This window comes from Canis aureus, chromosome 16 (assembly GCF_053574225.1).
Source record: "Canis aureus isolate CA01 chromosome 16, VMU_Caureus_v.1.0, whole genome shotgun sequence".
In the NCBI taxonomy this organism is placed as follows: domain Eukaryota; kingdom Metazoa; phylum Chordata; class Mammalia; order Carnivora; family Canidae; genus Canis; species Canis aureus.
In genome coordinates, this window is record NC_135626.1 from 53,858,089 (window position 1) to 53,880,533 (window position 22,445).

The 22,445-nt window shown below is 43.6% G+C and overlaps 1 long non-coding RNA gene and 1 pseudogene across 2 annotated transcripts in view; one reads left to right on the top strand and one right to left on the bottom strand.

Annotated features, from left to right (window-relative positions):
- The window catches only part of LOC144286930 (intermembrane lipid transfer protein VPS13D-like), a 157,192-nt pseudogene extending 138,249 nt beyond the window's left edge, over positions 1-18,943 (top strand). Inside the window, exons 61-65 of the transcript XR_013354875.1 lie at positions 4,055-4,204; positions 5,041-5,137; positions 7,148-7,296; positions 17,518-17,652; positions 18,743-18,943. The product of XR_013354875.1 is annotated as an intermembrane lipid transfer protein VPS13D-like (transcript). The remainder of the gene's footprint in view (positions 1-4,054; positions 4,205-5,040; positions 5,138-7,147; positions 7,297-17,517; positions 17,653-18,742) is intronic.
- On the bottom strand, positions 3,759-8,685 carry LOC144286931 (uncharacterized). Its single transcript, XR_013354876.1, has 3 exons — positions 8,465-8,685; positions 8,285-8,343; positions 3,759-5,442 (listed from the first exon to the last, which is right to left on the bottom strand). It is a non-coding gene; the product is annotated as an uncharacterized LOC144286931 (long non-coding RNA).
- Positions 18,944-22,445: the final 3,502 nt, after the last annotated feature.

Genomic DNA, 22,445 nt, shown 5'->3' on the forward strand with positions numbered 1-22,445 from the left:
AAATCGAGTTCCAAGTATGTGCTGCCTCCAAGGAACATAGTAAATTAAAGACACAAATAGGTTAAAAAGAATGGAAAAAAGACGTACTGAGCTGGAACTAGTCCTAAGAAAGTGGGAACGGCTAGATTCCTGTCAGAATCTATTACAGAGCAAAGCATGTTAACAGGAATAAGGAAGGTAGTTTCCTAATGATAAAAGAGATGGTTTATCAAGAGGATATAACGATCCCGACTATTTATGTACCTGAACGTAGGGCTTTGAAATACAGGAAGCAAAAACTGATAGCAGTGAAAGAAGAAATGGACAAGTACACGATTATAGTGGAAAATTTCACTACGCTCTCTGAATAATTGATAGAATTATCAAATAAGCAGCAGCTCATCAAAGGCATATGAGACTTGAATAGCACTGCCAGCCAAGTAGCCCAATTGACGTTTATCCAGCAGCCCACCCAGCAACAGCAGAAAACATGTTCTTCCCCAGTGTGCAGGAAACTTCCAAGAGAGACCATATTCTGGACCAGAAAGCAACGCCCAAGTGCAAAAGGATTCAAGTCACACACAGTCTATTCTCTGATGACAATGGAATCAAAGTAGAAATAGCAGAAAGATAGTTGGAAAAGTCCCCCAGATGATTGGAAACTAAAAAACACACTTCTGAAATAGCTCAGAGATCAAAAAAGAAATCAAAAGAGAAATTAGAATATATTTGAACTGAATAAAGACAAAAACACAACATGTCAAAGTTGGTGGAACGCTCCTGGACCTGTACCGAAGGGAGATTTATAGCTGTATTAGAGGAGAAAGTTCGGGAAACTATGGACTCAGGTATCATCTTAAGAAACTAAACAACAACAAAGTAAGTCCCAAATAAGCAGAAGAAAGGAAATAAAACTAAGAATCCCAGTGGAAATCACTTCAGTGATTCACTTTCAGTGAACAACCATGGAAAAAAAGGAGGAAATGGGTCAAAAGCTGTATCTTTGAGAAGATCAGTTAAACTAACAAACTTCTAAGGAGTCTGATCACGAGAGAAAAAAGAGAAGACACAAATCACTGATACCAGGAGAAGGAGAGGTGCCAGACAAGCCAAAAACTTGACAGTTGTCTGGGGGACGGAGCTTTTGGGAGGAGCTGAAAGCTTGTCCTGTCCCCGCACTGGCCACTGGGTTGTGTGGCTGGCTCTTGACTTTCAAGGCCACTGCAGACCTGGGGAGGGGACCGTGGGAATGCCACAGAGCTGGCCGTTCATGCTGCCTTTCAGCTAACTTTCTCCAGTAAATGACCCCTGGATTGTTGCAAGCGTTTGGTTAACTTTCAGAGCTCTGATAAGGTTGATTTTGACAGTTTCCATTAGAGGGGTTTTTTTTTGTTTGTTTAAGATTTTATTTATTTATTCATGACAGAGAGAGAGAGAGGCAGAGACACAGGCAGAGGGAGGGGGAGAAGCAGGCTCCACGCAGGGAGCCCGACACGGGACCCGATCCCAGGTCTCCAGGACCACACCCTGGGCCAAACCGCTGGGCCACCGGCGCTGCCCTCCGCTAGAGTTTTGTTGTCATGCCGTCAAGACAGCTGTTCTGTTTGTAGCATCATGCTTGCAGCTTTTCTTTCCAGCTGCCAGCAGGATTAATGTGTCCAGGAAACCAGTTCCTGGTAAACATTTCCAGAAGAAGGATCCAAAGACCTAGACTGTGGTTCTTTCCCCAGGTGGGCACCCTGTGTTCCTCCTGGAAGTGGGCAGTCTGTGCCCATCTCCAGGGTGTCCTCCTGCGGACCCATGCACTGCTGTCCATACCAAAACTCCTTTCAGAAAAATGTTTTCTTTTGTCTTATATCACAAAGAGCAAATTGTTCAGGCTAATCACATCCCATTTGATTGAGGACAGATAGAAAGTTATTATCTTTGTCTTTTTTTTTTTTAACCTCAGAGAGAAAATTCAAGGAGCCATTTGAGCTTTGTGAATTTCATTAACTTTTTAATCAAAAATTTTTTTTCTGCTATAATACCTCTTGATTTAATGTGGGCTGTAAGTCATAGAAAGTAAACAGATTTGAGAGTTTACTATGATGACAGCATTGGGAGAAAGGACGTTTAAAAATAGAAAATAATGGTCCCGTCCTTAGGGAGCATCTAATCTAATTGGCAGAATAAAACTAGAATTCATAACTCTTATACATCTTGTATCAAATGTGTTTGGGGAAAGAATAAAGGAGAGGTTAGAGTAAGGTGAGAACTTTTGTGTTTCCTCTATTGGATATGACAGGTCATTCATTTAGTGAGTAAATTCTTAGAGCAGCAGCAGTGCCCCGGGCATGGCACTAGGCTCTAGCGATACAGCCGTGACTCAGAAGATGAAGGCTCAGCTTCCTTTGGGCTAATTACAGCCTCGGGAAGGAGGCAGCCTGTAAGGTCCCAAGCAGGCGAGTATAATGATTGGCACCAGTGGGAATTGCTAAAAAGAATACAGAAGGATGGTGCTACTCTTTAGGTGAAGTGGCCTGGGAAGTTCCTCCCGAAGAAGTGAGAGCTGAGCTTGAAGGAAGAGAATGAGTGCAGAAGGATGTTAGGGTCAGAAGCTTTCCCTCAGAATTCAGACTCTGAGAGGACAGTTGCCCCCCTTTTGGGGAATAGCCAGCAGGCTCATGTGTGGGGGTTGTAGTGGACCTGGAGGGGAGTGCTGTGTGCTAAAGACGGGGAAGTAGGCACTGTGTGTCATGGCGTGGTGAGAAGTTTGGTTTCATCCCAAGAGGAAAGGAAGCCACTGACAGACAGATGTAAAGGGAGGAGGGACATGACTTGATTTGTATTTTTGAAAGATCACTTTGCTGCTGTGCAGGGAGTACACGATCAGGGCAAGGATGGAAGTAGGAAAATGTGTTCACGGTCCCTCACCCTTATCTCAGCAGCTTGAGAGCCAGCCGGCTCTACAGGTGGCTGCGTGGCAGGCCGTGTGGCATAATGGGAGGGTCACAGTATTTGGGGCCAGAAACACCTCCATTTGAGTCCCAACTCTTCCGTTTCACTTAGCCGTGTGAATGTGGGCAAGTGATCTGAGTTCCCTAAGCTTCTGTTTACTCGTTTATAAAATGGGGAGGAATAATCTTAGCCTTTAGGGTTGTAGTAAGGGATGTGCTAAGTAATGTGTGGGAAGTACACACAGAGGTTCCCAACGGATGTTCTCTTCCCTCGTCCTGATTCGGAGCTTTGACACAAGCAAGTGGGGGTGGGTGCTCCCCGCATGAGCCTTTTGCCGTCCACAACCATAACGCGGTGCAGAGTGTACACTCAGCTATGGTGCTGACGGCTGTGGGCGAATAGAGCAGTGCCTGATGCCGCTTCATCATTTAATTCCCAACAGGGACTCGACTTTGGGAAAGGCCGCTATTTCCATTTGGTGGCCAGGCAAGCACTGATTCCCTAGTTTTCCCGGTCTGGTGTCGCTTCACTTCATTCATCTGTATCCTAGTGGTCAGGAGCACTGGGCTTGGGGTCAAGGGGCTCTCTCCTCAGCTCCTTCATCTGTGCCATAAGGAGGCGGTGGTTAGGGCTGCAGTGGGACCCTGACTGCAGTAACTCTTGACAGGTGTCCTGTGACTCAGATCCTGCATCAGGCTAGCTTGGTGCTTGGCACATAGTACTCACCTCATAAAGGAGAGCTTCTGTTGCCATCCCTACTGCAATTAGTGCTGCTCTGCAGCGAGAATGAATTTTTTTTTTCTTTTAAAGGTTTTATTTATTTATTCATGAGAGACAGACAGAGAGAGAGAGAGAGAGAGAGAGAGAGGCAGAGACACAGGCAGAGGGAGAAGCAGGATCCATGAAGGGAGCCTGACATGGGACTCAATCCCGGGTCTCCAGGATCACGCCCTGGGCCGAAGGCAGGCGCTCAACTGCTGAGCCACCCAGGGATCCCAGAATGAATTTTTCTAGAGCAAAATGGCAGCAGTACTTTCTCTGAGTGTCCTGCATAGGATGAGACCCCACTCAATGGTAGCTGAGAACTGAGCAGTTGTCTGTTCTTGTTTTGTTTTGCTGCTTTTTCATGTGCCAGGTGGACAATCAGCTCATTGGAACTACTCAGCCCTTCATGCTCTACGTGACTCCCCTGAGCAACGAGAATGAGGTCATCGAGACCGGCCCTGCCGTGCAAGTGAATGCAGTAAAGTTCCCCAGTAAGAGCGCACTGACCAACATCTACAAGGTAGGCTGAGGGGAGAGCCTGGTGGGCTTGGCATGGTGGCAGGAGGCTGATGGGTTCCCTCACAGCTGAGTCCCTGAACAGCAGTGCGGGGTGTGGCTGGAAGTTGTCCTGTGGACTTAACTCCGTGGTGTAGAGGGATTTACAATAACTGCTCTTAGCACCTTGTATTCTCAACTGTGGCTTCAACTGCATGTGAGAGTGCCCAGTTTGTAGGGGCGGAGCCTGTATTTGTCAGAGTAAAAAGTCTCTGTGGGAAAGCATAACATCTTCCAGATTGGTCAGGACCAGGCATGATCCAGATGTGTTATTAAAATAGAATAATTAGAAAGGGAGTGGTAGGAGGGGTCTGACCTCGGGACAGATGTCCTCCCACATAAGCTAACACGCTGTTTAATAAAAGCATGTTGTTCAAAAGAGATAAACTTTCTTTCCTGGAGAATTTTTCACATATGAGTGAGCTGATAACGGCAGCAAATTCTGGAAAAGTGGGAGCTAAGAGGTTGCTTCCATATTTCGGGCCTCTGTCACCATTACCAGTGGGGGCCCTCCAATTCTACTGCTCCTTAAACTAGCTGCTGTCCATGTGAGCTCAGCACCATAACCCTGTCCACCGCAGCCCATCTGCAAGCGCGATCCTGACTAAGGAGATACAGATGCCCTGGAAACCAAACAGTAGGGTGGCAAACTGTATTAAACCTCTCCTGGAATTTTTGGCTAATGATGACAATGTAGAGAGAGATGAGCCAGAAATCATTTGGCGATGTGTCCTTCTTAATGGCACAGATGAAAATTCCTTCTGGTGTTTACACTATTAATCAGAATTTCTTTCTCTCTAGCATCTGATGATCACAGCTCAGAGATTCACGGTGCAAATTGAGGAGAAACTGCTCCTCAAGCTGCTGAGTTTTTTTGGCTATGATCAAGCAGAATCAGGTACGTCAAATGTTCTAAGTTTGTGTCTGGGAACTGACCCAAGAATGGCATTTTTTAGTTTGGTTGTGAAGATGGGTAGCCTCTGAGTGCCCGACAAGCTCCCTTTCCACCTCAGAGCTCGAGCTCAGAAGCTGAGGCCTGTGTCTCAGCGGCTTTTTCCAAGTTCGGTCTATTGATGGGGGAGGAGGGCTGATGGCTGATGTGGACACGGAGGAAGCTTTTTGGAGTTGTCCTGGGGTACCCAGGGTTAAGCCTTTGGGAAGCAGCATACTTTTCCTCTTCGCTGTGGATTTTTTTTGACTCATCTGTTTGAAGATAATAGAAATGATGTTTGTCATTTAGCAAAGCACTTTGCTTCTTAACCTTTGTTTAGTAAACAGACTCTGGGCAAGAATCAAATCCCTTCGGCCGTTCCTTTGGTTTATGCGAGGACAAAAAATTGGCTAGCCTTAACTTCTTAACTTTTTACATCCATGCCTGTATGCCTCAGTGTCATTACCAAGCTTCCTAGCTACTTGACTCTTTGGAGAGGGGAGTGAGAGAAGCTCTTGGAAACCCTCCATGTTCCAACAGTCACTACAGAAATCATGTAGCTTTTGTTTCTGTATTTTAGTTTCCTCCTCATCGCCTTTGTAAGATTGAATATAGAGCTTAGAAAGAAGTCGGTAATACTTAGTCTTTTGAAGACTAAATTGCATACTAAGCCTAAAGACATGGTAATATGGACTTGTACATTTATATGCCCACATGGGCTAGAGAAAAAAAAATCACTGGGGGACATGTGTGCATATGTATATACTTACACACCATGCAAGAAAAATAATTTTGCTCTTTAACTCAGACATAGAATTTAAATGTTAAGTGTACTTGGAATCAAGAGCAAGATCCTGTCTGCTTAAGACTGTGTTTTCCACTTTGGGTTGGAACACTGGTGTTTATTTGTATTCAGACAGCCAGTTGAGGGTCTGCCTGCCGGGTAGCCAGTCTCTTTTGGCACCTTCCTGGGAAGTTATACTTTAAATTTTACTGGACGTGCTTTTCTTGTAAGTTGCTCTAAATAAATTTCTTACCAAGCATTGTATAGTTGATTTAGATGTTTGTAAGCTCCTGGCCTGTCTTTTCCTGGAGCATCTCCTCCACTTTCTCTGGCCGTTTCCGTTCCCTGAATACAGATAGGCAGGTCTCTGTGGCAGTGACATTTTCTAAAACCTAGTCCCTTGTTTTCTATAAATAGAACCATAATAGCTTATAGTATACATTGGTTTGTTTGTTAGGCAGACCTGTACAGTCTCCTTGGTTTTATTTCGAAGGCACATAAAGCCAAGTGAAAATGGCTGACCAGAGGGTGTGGGCACAGGAGCAAGTGAAAGAGCACATTGCCATGTGCCAGCTCGTAGTACTCCTTTTCACTTACGAGAAGTAAAAAAAAATCTGCCTTGACTCTGCTGCTTTCCCAAATGCCCACCATTTGGGAAAGAGGGTGCTTATTGTCATGACGTCAGTGCTTTATAGCCTACAGCCTGTTTCTTTTTAAAGGCATTCTGTTTCACTCAGATGCGTTATTTAATTGGTCATGTTCATTATGATTCAGTTAAACTCTACTCCAATGGATGATATTTGGATATCATCTTATGAAATAAATTCAGATAATCTGGGTCATTAATGACAAGCGTAACAGCAGGGTTTTAGAAAACTCATAGCCAGCAAACACACCCATGACCTCTGGCTTCCCCACCTGCATGATTTTTTCCAAAGATGAGATCTGCCAGATGGCAGAGAGTCACAAATCAAAAGATTAGGCTGTTGTACTTTTTGATAAGCAACATGAAACAGATCTCTTTTGCAAAGAAATGGCATCAGGATACTGTACGTATCACCAAATCCTGAAAAACTAAACTTAGAGAGATGTGTACATTTTCTATGAATTTTTTTTCAATGTTAGCATTTGAATCGTGAGACTTCAGGAGACTTTCTTTTTTTTTTAAATTCACAATTTTACTCTTGTACTAGAGGTGGAAAAGTATGATGAAAACCTCCATGAAAAGACAGTTGAGCAAGGTGGAACACCAATTCGATACTACTTTGAAAATCTCAAAATCAGCATTCCCCAGATCAAGCTGAGTGTGTTCACTTCCAACAAGCTACCATTGGATCTTAAGGTAAGCTGATATCTGGATAAGTTATTTAAATGACTTTCCCTGTAAGAGAATAAGTGTGTTTACTATTTGCGTTTTCTGTCCAGGATCATTGTTTATAGCAGACATTTTTATAGGTTTCCCTTCTTGAAGGTTTGACATATACATACCATATATACACGCGTATACACGCGTATATGTATACGTACTTTTTAGAAAACATTTAAGTAAGACTGCTAAAGATTGAGGAGTAATGAGAGTAAACAGAATCACATAAAACTCATCTGCCATCTTCTTAGCTCTTGACTTATTAGCTCAGTGAGGTAAGAGCCTACTTTCCTAGGGCCACTACCAGATTCAGGAGAAAAGCTACAACCAAGATAATACCTTCCTTTTGTGCCCAAGACCTGCCTGCCCTCTTAGTTCTCTCCTCATCAGTATCTATCTCTTTGTGAATGGTTGACACTAGAAATGTCAGCCATCTTCAAGGAACATACTGGCCACGTACCACTGAGGTGTGACCTCACATACCACCATGATCAGAATGTGACGTGCCTGCAGATCATCCTGGTCCTCACTTGGCAGATACAGCCTGAATTCTGTCTTCATTTGCTGTAATAAGATCTATTTTAATGAAGGGATGGGGCTGGGATTCAAATGCAAGCCTATGTGACTGTGCTATACTATACCGTATATTATCTACCCCCTAGAAGATAAGGCATCAGAGAATTTTAGAGCTGTAAGAGTCCTCAGTGATCCCCTTGCTCAGTGAACAAGCCTGTTGGCGTTCAAAGCATTCTTTAACTCAAGCCTGTGTAGATAGGCCATGATGGGAGCAGGAAGAGGCCCCAGGTGGTTGTTCGAAAGTCTTTTCTTAGACTGAGTCTAAATCTGCCTCGCTGCAGCTCAGACCTATTGCTTCCAGTTCTTTTCCTTTGTTGACCTTGAAGATGGTTGTCAAGGCATTCATCCCCCTACTAACCACCAGCCCAGGACGTGTCCACTGACTCACCCTGCCTCCTTTCAGATGCTGCATGATGGCCTCTCTTCTGAACAGGGATAGCTACAGACCTGAAAAAAAATAATAAGTGTGGAGTCATATAAATTCAGATGCCTACCGGGATTATGCTAGCAATGTAGCAAGTGAAGCAGTACTGTGGGGACCGTTGCATGTCGGCTTTGCTCACTTCACCTGAAGGGGCAGCTTCAGCTCAGGTCCCGCCAGTTGCTGTCTCACAGGGTAACATGAACCCAGTGTTGCTGGATCTTCAGATTTTTCAAGTGAAGCCGGAAATCTGGACTTTTATGTGGAATCTACTGGTTTTGAAACGTTGGCCACCAGTTTGAGTTGTTTTCTTTAAAAACGTTTTGGGTCTAACAAAACACATGTGCAGGCCTCCTGTGGCGCGTGGTTTGCCAACTCACAACTTCTAAAATAAACCTGTAGGTAATGAGACAGTAGTCTGGTGAACACTAGATCATACTAGATTGGGATGGAGCAAGAGTGACTGCTTCATTTTGATGGCAAGCTGGGGATGAGCAATCGGGAGTGCCAGTAGGGACCAGAGGAGCAGGAATTGCTTTGCAACCGTCTTGAGAACAGCGCCGTGTGCCCTTTCCAACAGACTCTCCTGTCTGCTTGATTGGCTTTAATTTCATGTTTCCCAGGAGACTAAAGATACTTATAATTAGCATGGGAGTGGGGGGAAAACCATGGGAAAACCACTATCTTGCTAATATCCACAAGTATCCACTTGACTTATGTGACCCCTTGGAATGGGTTTGTTTGATAAAGTATATATTCCCCCAGAACACTTGGCACTCACCCAACAAACCAATGTTAAGCATTTCCTGAGAGTTAAGGACTTCTTGTTTTTTAAATCATCTTACTTAGAAACACAGACACCTAACTATTCCTTTCAAATTGCTCCCAGCAGAAAACTTTCCCCCAGACTGACAAATGCAATATGATTTCCTACAGTTGAAGTAGCTCCAGACCCCAGTTATATGGTACCGATGCTTGCATGTACGCTCTGCGAACAATAAACTGGGAATCCGTTAAGTCGAATGTTTCACTTGGCATTGTACCGAAGGAACATTTTGAAGACATTTTCAAATGATCGTTAAAGAAATCCAGTGGAACAGCCGTGTCTTGAGGCGTGGGGCGGGGGGTACCCCGAATGGGGCACATTAATGTTTCAGGCAGGGTGCTGGGAATTGGGACTTCAGAGTTAAATTCTAAGCTTGTGGAAGTCACCATTTCACCGTGTCTCGAGTTCTCCTAGTGGAGTCTGGGGCTCATAAAATAATGTCATTTATTCAAAGAGTTTCCTAACAGAGTAATATCCCTTTATTAGTAGCTCTTAGGAAGAGCAATATGCTCTTTGAGATGAATATGTAATGGCTAAAAGTATGTGCTTAGGGAATGGAGTGCTATCCCAGAGCAGGAATCGCAAGAGTCTGACTAAAAGGTAACCATGTCTTTGGTATTGAAGGAATAATTATCTTGATTCTCTTGACTGCAGGCCAGAAGTGAGGCTGTCAGAAGTCTCAGAGGGAAGTCTCTTCAGGTTTACACTGAGGGTACATTATTGCCAGATATAGTGTCTGTTCAGAAGGACTCAGAGCAGTTTCCCATCTGCTATCTCGATTGGATTCCTTCCTCTGTGATGGGAGAAGGGGGAGATAATAGTTCCATTTCACAAATGCAGAGACATTCCTCCCTGCCCCCCTTCTCTCCATTATTCTCCCAGGCGCGCATGTTAGAGACTAGCAGGGTAAGATCGAAAAACGCCAGGTAGCTTATATGTACTTTGGGGTTTTTTTGAAAGATCAAAAGAAGCCAGGAGCCTTTAAAAGGTTTCACGAGGTGGCCTACAGCAGTCCTTTTCCCATTTAGAGCATTGGGGTATTACAAAAGAAGGGCTTTAATTGAGCAATCTAGTTTGGAAGAAAACCCACATTTTAATGGTCAGAGAGCAAGAGGGTGGGGGTGAGGGGGAATTTCAAACAAAGACACTATTTAAAAAGCCTAAAACTGTCTTCTCAAAGGCTTGAAATAATTTGTTGGGAAACTTCAGACCCTTTACTTTTTTCCTCCCCTCCCTAAATAAAAACCAGATTTGTTAAAAGGAAAAAAGATCCAGTATTGTTAATTGTATTTCAGAAAGTGCCAGAGAGGGAAATATCCCTGTAGTTTTAAACACTGTCCCAGGAGGGAAATGGGCAAATACCCTGCTTCACATAAACAGTCTCTATGTACCATAAATAAACCTTTAAAGAATGAATTCCAGACAGTTCTGTTTAGTGCAGGATAAACTAAGAAAGGAAAGGACGTGGCCCAGGGACTGGCTTGTGATCTGAGACCTTATGGCATATGGACAGGTATTTCTTCTTTCAGCTCTCTAAAGTTTCTGGAAAACTTCAGCAGTTTTCATCTGGTAGAGGTAGGACTAGACAGTTTCCTAGTTTTATTAGGAACTCCTGAGCACAGATTGCTGTCTCTAGAATCTGTATAACAGGAAGCTGTCTGCCACTTGAATAAATAAGCATCAACTTTGTATACTACTGTATTTGATTAGTCATTTAGTTACTACAGGAAAAAAGTCCTGCTTATAGCTCTTTCCCTCTCATCTGGTCTACTTGGACTGACCAGAACAACCTGAAGGTGGCAGAGTGATTCACCCCCAAAGGCTGAATCTCCACTCTTGGCAACTGTGGGAGGCCCACAAGCAGTAAAGGACGAGGTGGAGATCATTTTTACCAAAGGACCGGAGTATCTCCTCGGAAGTACATTAGCCATTCAGAAAGGGGAGAGTGTCTCTCGTGAGGGCTTTGACAACTTGGTAGAGGCTTCCGAGTCTTTGCTACTGTGTACGGTTCCTTTTCTTCGGTATTTGGTTGCAATGAGGAAGCTGGGCTAAAAAACCTTTTGCCTTAAGCCTTTGTTTGGATCTCATTTCCTCTCCTCTGAGAAGAAAGTAATACTCAGAGTTGTGCTGGCAAAACAAACTGCTCAGCTGATGTCAGTACCTCTCCCGGCTGTTTACTGTATGGCTCGAAGCAAAGGAGTTCAGCCGACCAGGCCTCACCTCAGTTTCTCCTGTCACCGCCACGTGGATGGGTGCAGCATGCATGAATGAATAGCAGAAGGTTTTTTAGGGGAATAGTATCATCCTCCATCCTGGTCTTCACACTTCCCACCTGATGGGTGGGTACTGTAGTGAAAATGAGCACTTTCGAGCCTAAAACTTCCCAGTAACTAACTGCATGAGTGTAGGTCATCCACTTAACATTTCTCTGGTTTTCTTTATTTTCAAAGTGAGAGTGTTGGGCTGAATTACTGTGTTAGGCTGAATTAACCTAAGAATACTCTTAATCTCACATTCTTTAGTGGGAGGTTACTAGTGACCCCCCAAGGGCCCGGATCCAGGGCCTTTTTTCTGTAGGGTCCTCTGCCATATTCGGTGTTGCTGACTCCCCATTCCTTTCTGGTTCTCCCCTTATTCTTCTGTTTGTTTCTTTGTCTTCACAGCTTTCTTTTCCTCTACTTCTCCTGACCCATCTGTTTAGGGGTCATTTTTTCCTCTGTGAACCACACCGTCTGGTCATATCCCCTTGCCCGTTTTAAAAATCATATTATTGATCTTTTACCACCTGTAATTTTAGAAGCTCTTTATATACGGTTGGTCTTTGATATGAGTTGCAAAGTTTCTTTCTTCAGCTTTTCAATTGGCTTTTTACTTTTGATGTATGTATGAACCACACGAAAGCCTTCTATTTTTATGTCATCAAATTTACCAGTCCTTTGCCTGTTTGAATCTGTATTTGAGTTCCCAAAAAAGTTTCCCCATTCTCTGGTTTTAAAACATCCCATCTATATTTTCTTCAGTTATAACAATCTCATTCCAATAAAAGATGCTCCCAAAAAAGAATTTAAGGCAGCCTCTGAAAATGCATGCTAAAAGATGAAAAAATAAGGGAGAAAATAGAAAGTGCATGAAGTTGCGCAGGAGGTTTTACTATAAAGACATTTTGATTCACTGGGGAGTGTATAGATGTTTTAGTTAGTGCTGTTAGACCAACTACATAGCCAATTGGAAAAATACAAAATTAGATTTGTTACTTATATCCTAAGGAGAGATTCCATGCGGATCAAAGATTTACTAACATTAGCATGAAAAAGTATTTTCACATTCAAAGAAGAAGAGTATTTTGCGTGCTGTCTAAAATCCTTAAGAGATCAATCTTATTAAACAAAATATAATTGGAAAATAGACCATATCCAGAAATTGTTAATTGGTTTATAGTGGAGCCAGACTAGCTGAGAATTGCAAGAAAGGCTTGATAGAAGAAAACCCCCAAAGGTCTATTTGAAAGTGCTGGAAATCTACCAGGACATCTAGGACTTGAGGGTCCAAGATTTATGTGAGGAAGGAAACTCAATAAAGTGAGCCCAACATTTGCTTTGCTTTTATTCTTGAGATAATCTTAATCTATAAGTGGCATGTGGAGAAATGCAGAGAAGTTAAGCAGAAGGCAGCTGCCAAAGGCAGAGAGTCTGAGTAAGGCTCTTGGCAGTCTCATGGGGCTGGCATAGCAAACATTAGCTACTAAGAGAGCTGGTAATCGAAAGAGGGGCTAATATCTTACAGAGAAAGGACAGACAGGAAAGAGCCCCTAGTAGTCTGAGCTGCTGTATATTTTGAGGCAGGTGCCAATTTCTAGGTAACCTAGTCTGAGAGAGGCCAAGATGAAAGTGGCAGTCAAGAGGCAGGAAAACAAAGTAGACCTTCTAGCAGTTTTCTGGTGCTGGGTAGTTAAAAGTGGAGGAATGGACCACTGATACTATATGAGGCCTTATAAAGACTAAAATAGACCAGGAGTCACAAAGACTGAAATCCAGCCTTGAGAAAGCCCAAATCCTGATTGGATGAAACCTCTTTTACTGCCTGCTAGAAACTAAAGACTCATCCATAGTATCTAAAAGTTTTCATAGAAAATGCTATATTCAGTCACAAATTACAGGGCCTACCAAGAGAGGAGACCAAGATTAAAAACAAACACTAGAAGCAGACCCACAGATAACCCAAAAGTTGGCATTATCAAACACAGAATTTTAAAGAATAAATGTAAGTGTGCTCAAGAAGTTTACCAGAAAACTATAATTTATATATATGTATGTATGTACACGCGTGTGTGTATATGTGTGTGTGTGTGTGTAAAAGATTTTATTTATTTATTCATGAGAGACACACACACAGAGAGGCAGAGACACAGGCAGAGGGAGAAGCAGGCTCCATGCAGGGAGCCCGATGTGGGACTCGATCCCGGGTCTCCAGGATCAGGCCCTGGGCTGAAGGTGGCGCTAAACCACTGAGCCACCCGGGCTGCCCTATAATTTATATTTTGAAAATAACCAAATAAGGGAAATTTATAGACCAGAATTTTTTCATGAACATAGAAGTAAAAAATCTAAACAAAATATTAACAAATTAAATACAGCAATGTAGAAGAAGGAAAATATAATTAAAATGGATTCCAGGAATGCAAATATAAGTATTTTCAAATAAATTATGTAATTTACCACATCAATAAAATGAAAAGAAGAAAAAATATGGTTATCTCAACAGTTGCACTAAAGCCTTTTGAGAAAATTCAGCATCTATTTATGATAACTCAGCAAGTAAATAATAGAAGGGAACTGCCTTAACCTGATAAAGTATATCTATAAAAAAGCTATAGCAAACATACTCAGTGGTGATATATTGAAAGCAGGGAAGGTATCCATTATCACTTCTGTTCACTGTCATGCTGGAGATCCTAGTCAGTGAAATAAGGCTGGAAAAATTACAGAAGAAATAAAAGAAATAAATTGTATAAGAACTGGACAGGAAAATGAAAACTTTCTTTACAGAGAACATGAATATGTAGTTAGAAAAATCTAAAAGAATGCACAGATAAATTATTATCTGAATGAATAAGTAAATTTACAAAGGTCACTGGACATAGTGTACAAAAATCAATTGTATTTCTACATGTCAGCAACAATTATGGAGAAAAAGGAAATTTGCAGGATCTGGTTTACAAAAGAGTTAAGAAAACATCAAATGTAATATTTTTATCTATTGCTGTGTGACAAACTACTCTAAAACCTAGTGGTTCAGAACAGTCACTTTATTTGTTCACAGTTCTATGGGTCAGCGATATAGGCTGGACTCTGTTGAATGCTGCTTCTGCTGGACTCACCTGTGGTTATTCATCTGGCAGTCGACTGAGATTGACTGGTACATGATGACCATACTCACATGTCAAGTGTTAGGTGTTGGCTGTCAAAAGAACCTCCTTGCACATGGACTCTCAGCTTCTTCACATGCTGGAGGTGGCAAAAAGGGCAGAACATGAGCTCCAAGGCTCCTGAGGCCTAGGCTCAGCAGTCACACAGTGTTACTTCCACGCATTTTCTTGGTTGAAGCAAATTACAAGGTCAGCACAGATGAAATAGTCTCTACTAATGGTACAAGATGTAAAGAAGATATGGCCATTTTTAATCTACTACAGATACCTAGGAATAAATCCAACAAAGGTGTATATAAGACCTTTGCATGAAAAACAATGTAACATTAAGAGAAAAGAGAACTAAATAGATAAGGGGACATACCACATTGATAAGTTGAAAGATTTAATACTGTGAAGTTGGCATTTCTCTTCAAATTAGTCTATAGATTCAGTGCAGTCTTGATGAAAATTCCAACAACTTTTTGTGGCAGATTGACAAGCTGGTTCTAAAATTTATTTGAAAATGAAAAGTGCAAAGAATAACCAGGGTAATCCTGGGGCGGGGAGAAAAGAACAAGGTTGGAGAGCTTATACTATTAGATTTCAAAACTCATTACAAAACTACAGTAATTAAGACAGTGTGGTATTGGTAGAAGACAGGACAAAATGAAACACAAAAGGGAATCCAGGGATGCCTGGGTGGCTCAGTGGTTGAGCATCTGCCTTTGGCTCAGGTCGTGATTCTGGGGTCCTGGGATCGAGTCCTGAATCAGACTCCCCGCAGGGAGCCTGTTTCTCCTTCTGCCCGAGTCTCTGCTTCTCTCTCTGTGTCTTTCTGAATAAACAAATAAAATCTTTAAAAAAAAAGGGGGGGGGGGATCCAGAAACAGACACATAAACTCAGTTACTCAACTTATGACAAAGTTTATACCACACTGCAGTAGGGGAGAGGGTGATCATTTTAGTGAACATTGCTTAGGTAATTAGATACCCATCTGGGAAAAAAAAATGGATCTTTATTTCTGCTTCACAGCATATAAAAAAAATCAAATCCACATAGATTATAGATTTAAATGTGAAAAGTAAAACAATAAAAAAATTTTTAGTAAGCACAGGGTGTACCTTTCTGACCTTGGTGTAGATAATAATTTAACCAGGAAACAGAAAGCTCTTTTCCTAAAGGAAAAGATTGGTAAGTTGGATTTCATTAAAACAGAATTCTGATCATCAAAACACACTATTTAAAGACTAATAAATCACAGAATGGGAAAAGATAATTGCAATCAATTGTAGTACATCTGTTCACCAGAGGACTTATATAGAAAATGGGTAAGAAAAACACCTATACCTACAGAGCAATAAGAAAAAATTCGACAACCCACTACAAAAATGAGCAAAAGACTTGAGTAGACACTTCACAAAAACGGATATCCAAATGGCCAGTCTGAGTGTGAAAAGGTGCCTCATCTCATGCTTCACCGGGAAAATGGAAATTAAAACCACACTGAGATACCATTATACATCCATCAGAATATTTGTCTTTTAAAAGGCTGTCTAGGGCAGCCCTAGTGGCACAGCGGTTTAGCGCCGCCTGCAGCCCAGGGTGTGATCCTGGAGACCTGGGATCGAGTCCCACATTGGGCTCCTTGCAGGGAGCCTACTTCTCCCTCTGCCTCTCTCTCTGTGTGTGTGTGTGTGTGTCTCTCATGAATAAATAAATAAAATCTTTAAAAATAAATAAATAAAAGGCTGTCTATACCGAGTGTTGAGGAGGTAGAACAACAGGAAATTTCATAGACTGCCAGAGAGAGCATAAACCAGTTCAGCTGCTGAGAATGACTGTTGGGCAGTACTGTGTATACGAGGAATGAATGTGTACAGTCTTTGTGACACAGCAGCTCCACTCCCAGGTATATATTCAAGAAAAGTGTGTACAAATGGGCCCCCAAAGACATGTCTGTGAATGTTTTTAGCAGCATTATTCATAATAGCACAAAACTTGAAACAGCATGATTGTTCAATAACAACATGGCCTAATAAAGTGTGTTTTATTCATATATTGGAACTAAAAATGAAAATTAAGCAACTGCAGCTATATGTAACACCCAGAGTACGCACTGATGGTTTCCTTTATAGAGCATTCAAAGCAGGTAGTAGAGGTCAGGATAGTGGTTACCCGAGGGAGGAGGGAGAAGTATCTGGGAGGCCACGGTTGGGAAAGGGAGTGCTTCCTAGATGGGAGTAATCATTTACTCTCTGTCTCCCAGGTGATGGTTACATGGTGGTTGTGTTCACTTTGGGGAAAAAACCATTGAGCTCTACGTTTGGTTAGCACACCTTTCTTTTTCTTTTCTTTTCTTTCTCTCTCTCTCTTTTTTTTTTTTTTTTAGAGGAAAGAACAGAGAGACTCTTTTTTTTAAAAGATCTTATTTATTTATTTATTTATTTATTTATTTATTTATTTATTATTTAAAGATTTATTTATTTATTCATGAGAGACACACAGAGAGAGAGGCAGAGACACAAGCAGAGGGAGAAGCAGGCCCCATGCAGGAAGCCCAACTTGGGACTCGATCCTGGGTCTCCAGGATCACGCCCTGGGCTGAAGGCAGTGCTAAACCGCTGAGCCACTGGGGCTGCCCTAGCACACCTTTCTATATGTGTGGTAACTTCAGTCAAAAAAAGTAAAGCACAACATGTATACAGAATAGACCGGAAAGAATTATGCGGTGAAGCTGATAGTGTTTATTTCTATGGATCTATGTTACCTTGGGTGACTTACATAGATATTTTGTGTGAATATTTTACTTTCATAGTTACAGGAAAAATCCTTATTTATAAATATCAAAATCTTGACTCTCATAGGAAAGTTAATGTAACTTGTAGCTTTCATGGAATCCAAAGTTACCGCACCCTGGAAGGCCATCAGATGGCTTACATATGTCATTTCCTTTCCTCCCTAACTAGGCCCTAAAGAGTACCTTGGGATTTCCACTGATTCGGTTTGAGGACGCTGTGATTAATCTGGATCCGTTCACTCGGGTACATCCTTATGAGACGAAGGAGTTCATCATCAATGATATCCTCAAACATTTCCAGGAGGTGAGCTTTGGAGAAGTACTTAGTGGCTGGAACATAAGCAGAATGTTTGTTTTGGTTGTTTGGGAATTTTGGTTACTAAGACATTACTATTGAGAACCCAGTTAAACGTTTGCTGTAAGGGGTCAGGTCACAGCCCATGAAGCCATCTACATCATGAAAGTCCTGAAATGGTGTCTTTGATTTATGAGCTGTCTTGTCCCTCCGAGAACTAGTCTCAGGAGGGGCTCCCACTAGATTAGTCGTAACTCTTAAGAGTTTAATTGATGCTTTAATAACACAAAATACTGTGACTTCTCTATTTATTGGGCATGGGTCTACTTTCAGCAACCATATCAGTGTTCTTGGAGCCTCTGAGATCCTGCCCTAGAGTTGAACTTCAAATTTTTATCAAGTTGGACATTTTCCAATTTGTATTTATTATCCAGACTCTTTGATATTAGATAGGTCAAGATCGTATCAAATTTATTAACTGTCAAAGTTATATATTCTTTTCCCACTTCCTTTTTTCCCTCCTATCTCCCTCTTTTCTTTCTTTGCTTCCTTCCTTGACTTTCTTAGTTGGTGATATTTCCATTCAACTGTTTGGAGAGTGACATAGAGATCCCTGGAATCTGGAATCAGACAGTGGAGAGATGCAGAAAGTGGAAGGTTACTTGGTAGATCTGAACGTGCCCTCTCTATGCACCGCCCCCTCTGCTGATAATGAGGGGAACTATCACTCCACTCTCCTTCCTCATTTTCCTTCTAGAACTCTCCTGCTGATGATTTCCCTATTTTAGGAACAATGAAGAGTGTAATGTATATACTAATAAATATTTGTAAAGGATATTTCCTGTTGCATAGCTCTTGTTTATTCTTCGAAATGGCTTTGAGGAGTATTTCTGAGTACTGGAAGTCATCTCTGGGGTCCGTGCATTGGGAGACCTTGGGTGGAGCTCATGGAAGGATAGGAGCTTGCAATGGATGCGAATGAAGAGGTTGTTGTGGGTGTGGATGAGAATGGAGGACGAGAACTTTTTGCTCAGGACATTCTACCTGTAGGTATCAACAGGTGCTGGTTCTCATCTCCTCTGTCTGCTCCATTTGACAGGAGCTCCTCAGCCAGGCAGCCCGGATCTTGGGATCAGTGGACTTTCTTGGCAACCCCATGGGGCTTCTGAACGATGTTTCTGAAGGGGTTACTGGACTGATAAAATATGGAAATGTCGGGGGCCTCATCAGGAATGTCACACACGGCGTATCAAACTCTGCTGCCAAGGTAAGGAAAGAAAAGTGAGATCCATTGTCACTGACCTCGGGAGTCATAGCTGTGAGGCTGTGAGGAGTTGCACATGTGGCCTTTGCTTCCTTGCCCACCTGCCCTGCCTCCCCACCCGTCTGATGACCTGGCACTGGGTCCACTGAGCCCCCCGCGTTATCTCTTCTTCCTCGGGTCCACCACCACTGTCTTTTCCTGGGTTCCGGTTGTCCCCTCCCTGGGTCACTGCACTAGCTCGTCCCACCCCCAACCCGCTGGGCTCCGCTGCCACCTGCACAATGCCACCAGAGTGAACTCGCTTTTGATAAACCTAGGATTTGATTGTGCTCTTCTCCTACCTGAAATCTACCAGTTACTTCCCACAACTTGCAGGATAAAGTCCGACCTGAAAACTGGCTTCTAGAGCAGCAGAAGGAAGGACAGTGGTATCATTCTCCTGTGTCCTGCTGTCTGGTTGGCTTTTTTGTTCATTGGCCTCTTGTTTGGTAGACATCTTGTTATTCTGCAATTTCTTTTCTGGCAGGAGCTGATTATATGCGTGCAGCTGGGAAAGGAAAGGTAGTTGGAGGGGAGTTACTCTTTGCCTCTGTTTCCCTCTCCTTCCTGTTGGCTCCACAGACTTTCCTCCTGGCAGTTGACCTTCTTGTGAAGGAACAGGGTTTGAGAAGGCACCTGTGCTCTGCTTCCTTCTGCTGGAGCCTGTGTGGCCATGAAATCACAGGTGCCCCCCGTCTGTGAGGCTGTCAAGCTGGCTTTAGCATAGGGAAGCCGTTAGTGATGCCACATGGGAGGCTGTCTGAAGGGCAGGTGAGAAAGTGAGTTGAGCAACACTTCTGTATTGCATGGCGATCTTGGTGACGGGGTGTGAAAGCTGGGGATTTATTTCTGTTTTCCACACTCTTTTCTAGAGGTGATAGTTCTTTAGTCAGGTCAGTTTTCAGTACGGTAGTTACGTCAAACAGTATACTCTTTGGCCTGTGTTCAAAACAGACAGCAGAGGAGCAGGAAAGACTTTCTAAATCACGGTTGGGAACCAGACTCAGGTTCAGAGCCTGAATGAGCACGCACACTTCTGCCATGAATCATTCTTCATGCAACCTGGGACCTTCACCCCCACGACGACGTGAACCATTTTAGCAGTTGCACTCATTGCCCACTGTCCTTTTAGCTACTCAACTTGGCATAAACAGATGCACTTTGATATTCAGTTCTAAATGCCCCAACTGCGAGATTTTATTTAATTTGATGAAATTTTAATTAACATAGGGAAACCTCTTTGGTCTTATAATTACTTTCTTTGTTTTTGAGGGAGAAATGCACTTACTATTTATTGAGAGACCTTCCTCAACCTTGGATAGAAATGCACCTACCTCACAGGCTCACTATAAGGATAAAATGAGCTAGCACGTTATGAAAACTTTGAAAAATAGAGGCGGGACAAGAGAAATGGGTCCTCACTCTGACTCTTACATTTGCATCCATGTAAAATGTTCAGACTTTAGCCACCAGGGAACCATCAGTGCCCCTGACATGAAAGCCACAGTGTTCCAGGCTACAGAGGAGGAGGGTGTCAGGCACAAAGAGTGGGAGAATCGGACTCCATCCGGGCCAGTTTGGCTGTTAGGAACCCTGTCACTAACCTGCTAGACAAGAATGAAGAAGTTGGTAGCTTGCCTGTGGCCTCTGCGGGTCTCTCCAGAGTTTCTCTGTACCATCCTGGTGAAAAGGGTTGGCCTTTGCTCTATTCTCCCTCATTTATGGAAGTCGCATGTGTTCCTTGGTTCTTCTGCTTCCCCTGGAAAACAATTTTAGAAGCCCGAGCGCCCGCACAAGAAGAGAACCTTCTGCAGAAAGGGGTCGAGTACTCCTTATCCCAGTCCTCACCCCCAAATCAATATGAAGGCCTGTGTGGCCCTGATCAGGCATTTTATTGAATATCAGGCTTTTTTATTGTCTTTGGATTTGCATAGGAGGACTGCCTTCTAGGGCCCAAGGTGCACACAGGGTAGACCTCAAGGTTACTTGTTCTAGATTGACAGGTGTGTTGAGTGTAGGTGGGACGCGGAAGTTTTCCATCCTAATGTAAACGGAGGGCTAGTCCCTTGGTTTCAGACTCTCACTCCCAGAATGAATTGCTCACCTCTCCCCTCCCCCCATGCCCCCAAGCCCCTCCCACAGAGTTTGGAGCCATCGCTGATTCAGTGGTAGGTAGCCTCCTCCTAACACAGTAGTGAATTAAAACTCAGACATGCGTATTGAGAACTTAGAGGAGTCTAGGGCCATACCACCCTGAACGCGCCCGATCTCGTCTGATCTCAGAAGCTAAGCAGGGTCGGGCCTGGTTAGTACTCGGATGGGAGAACTTAGAGGAAATGGCAACATTCAGAGTAACCGTGAAGTGTGCTCCCCTCCCCACTGTCCCTGTGCTTATTCTTCAGGTCAGCCTCTTTTCTTAGAAGCAGTACAGCCAGGGGGAGGAGGAATGTGTCTCGGATTTAAGCTTTGAAGAGGACAAGTTCGATCCACCAGAAGTGGACTAGCATTTTGAATCTCCCGGGACGCCAGGTCTTCTGCTTCCTGGGGAAACTGCTCCACACCCCGACCCTACACCTCAGAGCGGCTGGAGTCTGGGTCCTTGCAGACTCCAGCAGCCCAAATCCTTCCCTGTAGCTCGGCGGGAGGTAGTGGTGGCCTTTGCAGGGGAAGGGAGGCTTGGCCTGGGGATTCTGGGGAAGAGGCTTGAACCAGGGGCTTCGGAGCCCAGCCGCACCCCAGCTGTGCCAAGCTCACAAAGGTGGTAAATAAAGGGTGGGACGCAGGCGGGGGAGGGGCGCGCAGTTGCTAACAATGGGGGCATCACCGGGCTCCCTGAACATTTCGGTTTCTCTGGCGAGACCGAGCGCCCCACTGGCTTGGGTCTCTGCTCCGCAGAGTATCATGTCCAGGCTTTCCGCTACCTTTTGTTTATCTTTACCTGGCAACCGTCGTGGTTGTTGGGCCAGGCAGCTCTGCTTCCGGCGTGGGCCCGTCGGACCTCCGGCCCTCGGAGATCCCCGGAACCCCCGGAACCCTGGTCTTCGCACTCTTCTGAACTCCTGCATGAATCGCTCCAGGCACTTACCCGCCCCGCAGAGGCGGGGGGGGGCTTTAATAACTTGAGGTCCTCTGCTCCAGCCCAGATGTCGGCCCCGCCTAAGCAGTTGACTGAGACTTTGGTTCCATTCCTGGACACGGATTCAAATGGTGAGCTGCCCCCAGAGACAGATCAGTATCTGAATGACAAGCCAACCCTGCACGAAAGGCTCTTACAAGTGGTTCCAGCGTTGGGTGATGAGAATCAGGCCATAGTTCTGCCTCCTCCACTCAAAAGTAAGATGAAAACTGGAGATGAGCCAGAAGATCACCAGTCATTGGAAATACTTGCTCCACCTCTGGATAGTCAGGGTTTAAACCAAAGAAAGTTTTTTGTTTCATCCCCAAACCTGGACAAAGATCTAGTTCAGCATCGAAGGCTTGCCAAAGTTGTTATTGGAAC